Genomic DNA, 10,643 nt, shown 5'->3' with positions numbered 1-10,643 from the left:
CACTAAGGCCACACAGAGGAAGAAAAACTGTGACAGTGATTCTTAAAATGAAATGAAATTGTATTTTCTGTCTTTTTATATAATGCGCTAGTAATGCAGATGTGTCTGGGATTTTCTTTTTTGTTTACTGGGTTAAAAAAAAAGTTACATTTGAGTAGTAATGGATGGAAAAGATGCCATGAATTGCAAATGTGGTATGTTACCCGTGACAACAAAGAAATAAAAGAGTACTGTGACAAAGTACAAAGCTAAGACCTTTAGCTATATGTCAAACTTTAGCTGCTCTAAACAGCTAAATATCAGTCATCTCTTTAACATTCATGGGGAAATTATGACCAGCATGTTTTACTAATTTACAGTCATCTGTCCACTCTGTCAGCTCTCTAGAGGTATGACATTTGTACAACTGCACCTGCCTGGACTCTGGAGCAATGTTGAATTGTGTACTTTCCTTTAAACATGTGATGTTTTTCCATCGTTGTTTTCACCGTACTGAAAACACTGATATTTTGTTGTAGTATTGCACATGCAGTGATTACATTTTATAACTTCTACTTTCTGTATGTGAAATACCCTGTCTGCTGGTCCATATATTTCCATTTTTTTTTGGTTGGTCTTTGTAAAGTCTGTAAAGTTTAAACATACACTAACAAAGCCTGTTGTTGGAGTCTTAAACTGACTTTAATTCTGTAATCAACAGCACATGATGACACCTTTTTAACCGTTTGTCAGTATTTATTAATTTCAAGCTGAAACACAAACTAACGAGTGCCCCAAAATGATGCCATAATTTTGTGTTGACATTTAACAGTCACATTTATTTTATGGAGAAGATGGATTTGTATAAACTGTTAATCGATTTAATGCTATGTATTTGCTTTTCTTATTTGATTTCTTTATCTGAGTAACAATTTTAAGGTTTACTTTTCGAAATTTACACACCACATCTGACATATTTTTAAGATGTGCGAATTGTACCAATAATGGTAGATGACACTATGTGGTTTATCTATGTAGATGATTATTTAGGTCTTCAAATGAGAAGGATGAATAGCCCTGTTTAATTTCCCTCCTCACTTTTTGCACTATCCAGCGTGCTTTTTTTGCATTTCACTTTCACCCGGCGATGCTCAAGAAATGCCATCAAATCAAGATGTAGCGTGCAGCTTTTTCAATGTTGGCGCCTGTGTCCAATTTTTCACGACAATTAGAAAACTGGGGAACAAGTTTGGAAATGTCAGCCGCTTAAGGGTGTGAGCGCCTAATGAACCAAAGCCCGGCTGTTCCAGGCTAGTGCTCCTGTGTGCGGCCTCACACGCATCAGCAAATCAGTGGGCCAATAAATTAGAAATGCACAGGCGAGTACAGATACACACGTGTTTGCTATCTCCTGTCCCTTTGCTGAGTATTATACAAGGTCTTTGGACATGACAAGGTGGAAAGGTACCCGAGAGACGAGGCTGCGGTTGCAGCGGCCAGGAATCCGTTTGTCATTATTATATTCACTCTCACCTCGTGCTCCCCTCTGGCCTCCTGACCCTCCTCTACAGGCTGCCCTTCTCATAATGTTTGTTCCTGTGGAGTTCCATAAATGTTGTCCTCCATGCCCAATGGTAAAAAAAAAAACAAGACTTCTGGATCTCCAGAGGGTCTTGGAGGTGGTCCAATGACTAGGCAATGCTGGGTGAAAAGTGCTGTGGAGCAAAAAATAAACAGCCGTGAATAAAATGGCTTGAGGGTAGTTTACACTTCTGCATTGCTGTTTAGTAATTTCACAGTTAATGCAATGTTATGTGATCATGATCTCAATAAACACGGGCTATGTCCTTACTAAAGGGTTCTTTTGGTGTTCTTTCTCCTTGCATCATGGGTTTTAGTGTCTTGCCCAGTAGATCTCTGTCTGCTGAGGTTACAGCAAAATGTAATATAATTGCAAAATAGCTGGAAACACTAAGTAGCATCTGTGGCTGTAAATGTAAACAGGAAGAGTAGTGCTAGTGTTAGAGTGCTTCTTCCTTATCTGTTTATGACGACTACAATTAGAATGCATCTGCTTGTTCTAAGTGTAACTGGCAGCTCTCAGTTACAGTAACTGTCAGTCGGTGTTAAAGAGGTAGCGAGCTCAGGAGTGTGTGAATCTAAGTGGGTATCACTCTTCATAAAGCATCCTACGTACGCCACGAAACGTTCTTAGACTGGCGCGTGGATGCTGACTGTCAGCCGTTCTCTTGACCTTTGGATCTGTGCAAATCAGATCCTAGTTGTTTACAATAGGGGGGGCTGACCTGATGAATCTAGTGGTCTTACACAAGCGAAAAGTTGGAGACGAGCAGGAAAGAAAGAATGTACTCCCGAAGGGCTCAAAGAGCACTGGCATCTATCAACAGAAGAAATTGAATGGGATGTTTCGGAGCAGCAGAGATTAGATAGACCCGGGGTTGTTGAGCAAGCAGAGGCACCCGATGTAATGGTTTCCTGGCTGCAGTGAGATCAAACTTATAGAAGGCAGCGAAGGAGGACAAGTGTGCACACACATAAATACACAGACACACTGCGACGCCTACAGCGGCCTTTAGGGTTAAAGAAGAGATGTGGCGCATGGTTATTTGCTCAGGGACTGCACTGTATGGGATGAGAGAAGATGACACTGGAGAGGTGCTATTTTCACATTAGCCACATTTTCATTAGCGCATGCAGACGCTAGGTTTCTTGTGATTGATTTCAAAAGTTAATCAAATCAGAGAGCTTATAGATCAAGTTTAATCGAGTACAACTGGAAATACAGTGCTGTGCAAAAGTCTTGAGCCACAGTTGAAAGTTCTCCAGGTCTCTAAAGGTTTTCTTTGGATATTAGCTTCTTTTCCACTTATTTTCAGTCCAGTTCCTGCATCTGACTATTTTTTAGAGTAATGTTTTTTTTAACCACTTTACACTAAATCATTCAAGGATAAAAAAAAAAAGGCACCTAACACAAGGGTTGAGGCAGTGTTGTGCTGACACATACCAAAGAACACATTTTAAATTGCATCTTTAGGCACTTTGTTACGAGCAGTTTGCAACAAGAGGACATCATCTCTTGAATTAAATCTACAAAAACTGTCAAGGATAACATTCCCAGATTTTCAAAACTAGTATTTTTGCACCAACAATGTGATTCCCAAAGAGCTGTTAGCTGAAACATTATATTGGCATTGTGGACAAACTGAGCATGTGGAGGACAAAAGAAAAAATAGCAGGCCTACAGCAGATGAACAGCATCTGAAAATGATGTCAGCAAGAAATAAATACCAGAAAAAAATACCAGACACAGGAACTGAGAGATGCATCTGATCCTTGTGTTGATCCATCGACTGTCTGCTTAAGCCTCTTTGGAAATGGTTTTATTAGAAGGGGAAACGGGGAAAAAAGGCTGAGGTATACATCAGAAAATCAGTGGTCTGTTGGAGCGATGAAGCCAAATGTGAAAATTTGGTTCAAATTGCAGGAGGTCATTAGAGGTACAACTGTCAATGTTTTGGCTGTACTTCAGTCAGTGCTGTTGGATACATGAGCAAATATGAACAGAGAAAAGTAGAGTCAGATTTTATTCACGTTTCAACTGGAAAGTGTCTGATTGACAACTTCAGCTGCACAATACTGTATTATAACATACCGACGACAAACCTGGGTTTTCTTTCCTATGGTTCATATTCAGTATAAAAAAAATTAAGCGTACCTATTGGGTCCTGAAAGTACCACAGTTATTCATTAATTCATTCAGCTGATCCAAACAATGGTCTGATGGGGGCAATTTTCCCCTACGGCACATTTTGCTCTCTTCTATGTGACAGAGAACAGACATTCCCATTGTCTAGTTGTCACAAAAAAAATTGGGGGAAAGATGCAAAAGACAAATAGGGAAATGCAAGTCACAGGATAACTGGTGCAAAATAAAGAATGAACACGCCAGAAAAGGGTGAGAGAAGGTAAAAGAAGGGGCGTTTGCTACTTGGGGAAGTAAAGCAAACCCCTTTCCATCCATCATCCCTGTCTCTGTCCCGTCGACTGAGCAGGGGAGGTAATGAAAGTAATTTAATGTGTATCTATAATTAATATGCTCTCTTTGGGCGGTGTGGTTGGGCCGAACGGGTGATAGAGTGTGTTTATTATGCGTGTGAGGGAGCTGGAGTGACGGGGCACTGGGCCACTGACATGGTAATTCACTAGCCATCACTCCTGCAGCGCCGAGGTCAGATCGGTGCAGCTATATGTGGCACCACTGGCTCAAGCGTTCCCATAGGTCCATGTAGAAAGTGGGTTTTTGTTCTTTTCATCTCGTGTCTATTCCGTCTCTCTGAGAGCCTCCTGAAGAAAGGGGAGAAAGAAGGCAAAGCACGTAGCAGCGCCCCGGGCCAGTGTTCTCCCTCTATGTGTCCCTTTTTTCCATCCCTTTCTTACCCTCCATGTATTTCACTCACTTGCCTTCCAGTCCACAACTTCCCTCCTCTCCCTGCTCCCTGCTCGGTTAGTAAACCCCCTGTCTTCACAGCTCCACCACTACTTCTTTATATCCCCTAAAATTTGCTCCCTTTCTAAGAAGACTCAGTGAATGCACTTCAGGAATTAATTCTTTGCTTGTCTTTTTTTTAAAAGGCAGACTGCTTTGCACAAACACAGTTCAAACTCGGCTGCCCTCAGTGCTGTCTCCTTTTGAAAGTGCCTGCTCTTTGAATACCACCCGTTTGAAGAGAATGCCCTCTGCATTTCTTTTACAGTCACTCAGGCATGCTCTCAGAATCTTTTTATTACACACATTAAACTTTTTGCAACCGCGCCTGCATACATACTCAGATTCGTACACTTATTACACCAAATTAAACACGCGTGCACACCTAGCGCATAGAATTCCATCCGTGTAATCTCTACAGACACTCTCTTTACTTTCAACTCCAAGTCCCTCATTTGATTTCTCTGCTTCTCTCTCAGACCGCACTTATATGCATGTCCTTACCTCGGCTACTGGCTATTCTCCAGTAAAGGTCTAATTCAGGTTAAACTGCTTACATGCAGCTTTTAAACCGTACAGCTGATTATTCCTGTTGCAAAGCAGTCATATGGCTGATTCTATTAAAAACAATCACTAAACTTTAGCTAGAACCATATCAAGGCATGCAGATATAATTTGGTTTACTGCTTGAAAACAGTAAGATGAAAGTAAGAAATTTATATCTTCACTAACATTGAATAAACAGTAATTCTCAAGTGCAGTATAACAAAATAGCTATGGATTGAGTGTACTGTGCACAAAGGTTGACTGCAATGAACAGCATCAGGTAAAGGTTTGAGATCTGATCACACAAAATACAAAGCTGTTAGAAATGCATTTTTCATGCTGCTATCACTGCAACCGATAATTTTCAAAGGTAAGTTAAGCTATTCATGTTTGAAATCATTTATAACCACAGTAGAATATGGTTAGAGTCTGCTGTCTAACATTCAAGCTCAGTCAGTAATGAGCAAAAATCCCTGCAGAGCCCACAGGTGGGCACTTCGGCAGTGGAGTGGCTGTAAGAGCAGGGAGTGTTGCAGAGCAGGGCAGCACCTCAAAGGGAGAGGGTGGAAGTTTTTTTGACTTCATTTCAACATTTTTCATTCTTTATGTTGAAAATTAAGGTTAATTACGTATAACTAAGGTTAGGGTTAAATAACATCTGTGATACAGCCTGATCTTTGCTGATGGATTGCAAAGATGGGATAGAACCCTATTTGGATGTCCACTGAACTCACCAAATGTTTTTTTTAACCCAATAAATGGTTAAATAGGCCACCAAAGTCTGAGGGTGTGTTTGGCATCTAATGCGAGGAGACTGAGGCATGTTATGTGCATGTGGAGCAGTGAAAATGGAGTGAAATGCCTTAACTAGCTTGCAGTCTTCAGACTCCAGATCATTCACCTCAGTTATTGGTTTGGTATAACTGTGTGGATATTCTGTACTTTACCTACTGCTATTCTCAGGCATCTGTTTAATATACAGTAGTTTAAGTCAATTCATTTGTATTTGGTGCCAGCTCACAACAACAGTCACCTTAAGGCACTTAGTAAGGTAATATAAAGTGCACACTACAAAGAAACTCACAACCCCTATAAGCAAGCACTTGGCGACTTTGGGAAGGAAAAACTCCCTTTTAAGAGGAAGAAACCTCCAGAAGAACGAGGCTCAGGGAGGGGCGGCCATCTGCCATGACTAGTTGGGGGTGAGAGGAAAGAGGAAAGAGACAGAATAAAAGAAACATTATGGGAGAACCAGGGTTTAATAATTACTATTTATTAAATACAGTAGTCGTGTATAAAAACACAGCTAATAAAGTGATGAGTGAAGAAGAAATGCTCAGTGCATCATGGGAATTACCCCAGCAGCCTGAGTCTATTGCAGTATAACTAAGGGAGGGTTCAGGGTCACCTGTTCCAGCCCTAATTATAAGCTTTATCAAACTGTTTTAGGCCTAATCTTAAAAGTATGTTTGTCTCCCAAATCCAAAGTGAGAGCTGGTTCCACAGGAGAGGGGCCTGAGAGCTGAAGGCTCTGCCTCCCAGTCATACTTTAGGAAGTAGTTTGTTCTCTCTACTTTGTTCTAGTAGAGAGTGAAGTGCTCTGTTAGGATTATATGGTACTATGGGGTCTTTAATACATGATGGGCGCTGATTAATCAAGATGTGAGGAGAAGGATTATCAATTCAGTTCTGGATTTAGCACAGAGCCAAAGAATAGAAGGTAATGTGGGACAAAAAATGATCTCAGTCAGTACTCTCGCTGCATCAGTTGAAGGCTTGATTGTGCTCCTTTGCTGTGAATGTCCAAAAACAAACCAGATCAGATGTTGTAATAAACAAGAGGCTTTTAGTTTATTCTGTGTTTACGTTACAGGTAAAAACAAAAAGAAAAGAAAAAAAAAGCATGGTGTGGAAATTAGTGGGCCTGAGGCTTCGTGCCACAGGCGATTTAGAAAGCATTGACTCTAAAAAAAACAAAATAACATTTTATCATTAAATTGCCACTAAAAGCAATACAACATGAGGGGTTTTCTGGCTGCTATCATTGCTTTTTGAATAAATTAACTCTTTTCAGTGAGAAACTGTAAATGACTAATTTTAAGGGAAGAGAGGCTCAGCAACACGTCCGCAGACTAATTCCTCTCCGTCCCTCTGGCAACCTCAGGCAAGCAAATCGTGAAACCCTTTAGGGGATTGTGCACATAACTGCATTTGCATCCAGTATCTGCTACTTTTATAGCGCAACCATTTTGCTGTGCCCATTGTTTCCACATGGACACATTTTAACACAGCAACTGCACACTGAAGTTGTATCTTATAACCCTATTCAATGATTAAATGGTTTGGCATCTGTCCCGATTTCTTTAATCAGTTTATGGTTGCATAAAAAGCTTATTATAGATGAATCCTCGTGGCGGTCATGTCTGCATAAACGAATTATGAATGAGTGACTCAAAATATGAGTATTTGCGCTACAGAGATTTGCCACTAACACACACACACACACACACACACACACACACACACACACACACACACACACACACACACACACAAAAGTAGTTTCTCTGTTCGGTATAAGTAATGGCCTCAGCCTGGTGAGCCCTCTATAAACAGACATGCTGTCTGACACAAGATGCCGTGAGTGATAAGAGCACATCTGTCACGCAGTTTACTCTGCTGTGCGTTCGGAAAAGTGAACTTTTAGCATGTAAACGTTTCCCTTTGTTCTGCCTCCCCTACCGACTGTCCTTTCCCCCTTCTCCATGCTGCATGTGTTTAAGACTTTGTCAACAGATGTGAGGAGGGTCACTGGGTGTGTGGACTTTGCCAGCCGAGTGCCCGCATGTCTGATTTTAATGGGCAGCATATGGAGGCGGTGAGTGATGAGTGGGACTCGACCGGTGACAGGTGCTGAGTCGTCTGTTGCGCTGACCCTCGCACCACAATGGACCAAATCAGAGGACACCTTCATTCAGCGGGCTTGACCCTAGCAGACACACAAGACGCACACTAGCACACACAGACACACACCTGCGGATCTCTCCAACTATTACATTCATTTGCTGGCTGAATAGCATTAATAAAAGCTTTTGGGGATCCCTCAGTCCTTAGTGCGCATGTGGTATCCTCATGCTTGACTTTCATTGGTTATTACATGGTTCAAAACATTAAACATTCGGCTCCTTGTTTGATTCTGTTAGTTCTCATTTGTTTTGTCTGTCTCCTGTATGAAGCATGACTTGTCTCATTGTTTGTTTCCCTTTTTTGTCTTTGCATCAGGTCTGTGTTCCTGTTTCCATGTTTAGTTACTTCCTGTCTTATTTTGGTAGTCTCTTGTCTTGTCTGTTTTATGTTTAATTTTGCTTCCCCTGCCTCAGTAGTTAGATTCTGTTCAGCTGTGTTTCCCAGGTCTCCTCTTGGTTATTTCAACCCTCAGTTTGCTTGTGTTTTTTTTTCCCTGCCCTCCTTTTTGCTGCGTTCACGGTGTGTTCTGTATGACATTAGCAGTTTCCCAGATAGTAAGCTAGCAATAAAACATATCACTGTAACACAGACAGAGAGGGGCAGGCATGCAGTCAGATTTTGAGATTTGACCAAAACAAAGATGACCAGAGGGGAAAATCAGACAAGTCACAACAAGTTCTTACAGTACATCTAATGACTAAAGATGCAATGTTGTCAGGAATAAGCCTGAATGGCCAAATGAGACTGTGCAAATGAGTCCCTGGTTATCCAATTCAGGTAGACGTTGGTAGTCACATTTCCCCTCGGGCCTTGATGTTTGTGTTTCTATTTTTTTTCCCCATGCATTATAATATGTAGTGTCACCAGCACTAATTCACAAGAGCTCTGCTAAAGCTGCTGCTTTTTAATGTTATCAAAAAGATTTATAAAGTTTATCCTGAATTTTGTCCTCTTTTTTTAATATTTGAGCTGCATTCTTCGAGTCACCGTCTGTGAGATAAACATAATCTTGTGTACAGAGTAAGCTGCCTAAGAACATGCGCCGTTAAAAAGCTATTAAATAGCTTCACATTGTGCAAGCTGACAAAAACTGAAACACACCGCTGTTTACACATTATGCAATTTACATGAACAGATCATGGACAAATTGTTCTCAAATTGCCACCTTAAAAGTATTCACAGAGCTGCGGAAGCAAGTCTGCCAATATCTCTGCTCTGTGTAAAGCTTATTTTGTTTAGTAATTGAGGGTTGTTGTTTTTTTTGTTGAGGTAATGACCTTGCAGCTTCCTGCCCTTCCTCTCCTTCCCCCTCTTTCCTGTGATTCAGAGATGGAGGAGATGCAGTTTGACGCAGGGCCCAGAAGATGCAGCTCGATTCTATGGCAACTGGCGCCTGCAATAAGGTCGCATAGGAGGTGTTTAATTAGTGGGCCACAGCCGTCCCCGCGGAGGAGTTTTTTATTTCCTCAATATGTCATAGAGCGCATCAGCTAGCAGCAAAACACACGCGGGTGCACAAGTACATGGAAACACACACACACAAAACATACCAGTGCTGCCCAGTGAGAGGACAGTGGTGCAGAAAAATATTGAATTTTGCGTGATGGAGAAAGCAATTGGAAAAAGAGTCACTGATGCAGAAGAAGCATGGGAAACGATAGAGGAGCTGAGCGAGGGTCAGCAAAATATCAAATAAGCCAGGATCAGCCCCAAAACTGGCAAGAGCAGGAAAAGGACAAACAGAAAGTAGGAGAGCGAGAAAGGCGGTCACTGTGGCGGGGCGCCACGCTGCGTTGTCACACAGCAGAGACTTCATTTCTCTCATCACTAGCTTGCTGAGATTTTTTTTAGGTGCTTAGCCAGCTTATTGCTGGGTCACTTTGGCCAGCAGAAATGAGTGGCATCTGTTCGGTCCACGACTGCGTGTGCGCCCGCTAAGCCAGTTGGACAGATCACTTTACTGGGGTGGCTTGGGGTGCCAGGACCATTAACAGGCGCCAGCCCTGTGAATGGCTATGTGGCTGCGATGCGCATGCCAACACATCATTAGTCGAGGCAGAGGATGACTGTGAGACAGAAACACACACAGATTTTTTTTTTTTTAATTCAGTGATTTCTGATAACTGTTTGCACAGAAGCTGCCTGCAGTTGAATAAACTCAGTATGCAGATGGTCAAATTGAACTCAGAGTGGGACATGAAAGTGTGTGTCTCCATGCTTGTTTGGATCTTTCATCTTTGCTTATGAGCACATATAAGCATCACAGGGGTTCATGGATGAATACCAGGCCACATGCTTTCACATCAGTGTACTTGCCTCCACTTTACGGCTTCTTTTTCCCTTTTTGTTTGTTATCCATGCTCTCCTCCCATATAGACCATCATCTCCACCCTGTCTCCTCTCCAAACATGCTCAAGCTGCTGTGAGTTTCAGGTGGCATCCTCAGTGCCGGTCTGAAAACCCACTGTGGCTCATACAGAAGAACAGAGACCTGCTCGGGTTTCTCAGAGGCAAAACCTGCATGTTCTTCCTGAATATGGATGAGAGTGAAATGCTGACTGTCATTATAAGTGCTTCATTTTCTTTAACCATCATTTCTATATTTACTAAAAGTGTGGCTGTGTTATAAACTGGAATGCACTGT

Source organism: Rhamphochromis longiceps, linkage group LG5 (assembly GCF_057381845.1).
Source record: "Rhamphochromis longiceps isolate RC_006_pf linkage group LG5, R_longiceps_female_GT1.1, whole genome shotgun sequence".
Lineage (NCBI taxonomy): Eukaryota > Metazoa > Chordata > Actinopteri > Cichliformes > Cichlidae > Rhamphochromis > Rhamphochromis longiceps.
The sequence above is the reverse complement of the archived record's forward strand: the minus strand, read 5'-3'. Positions refer to the sequence as shown.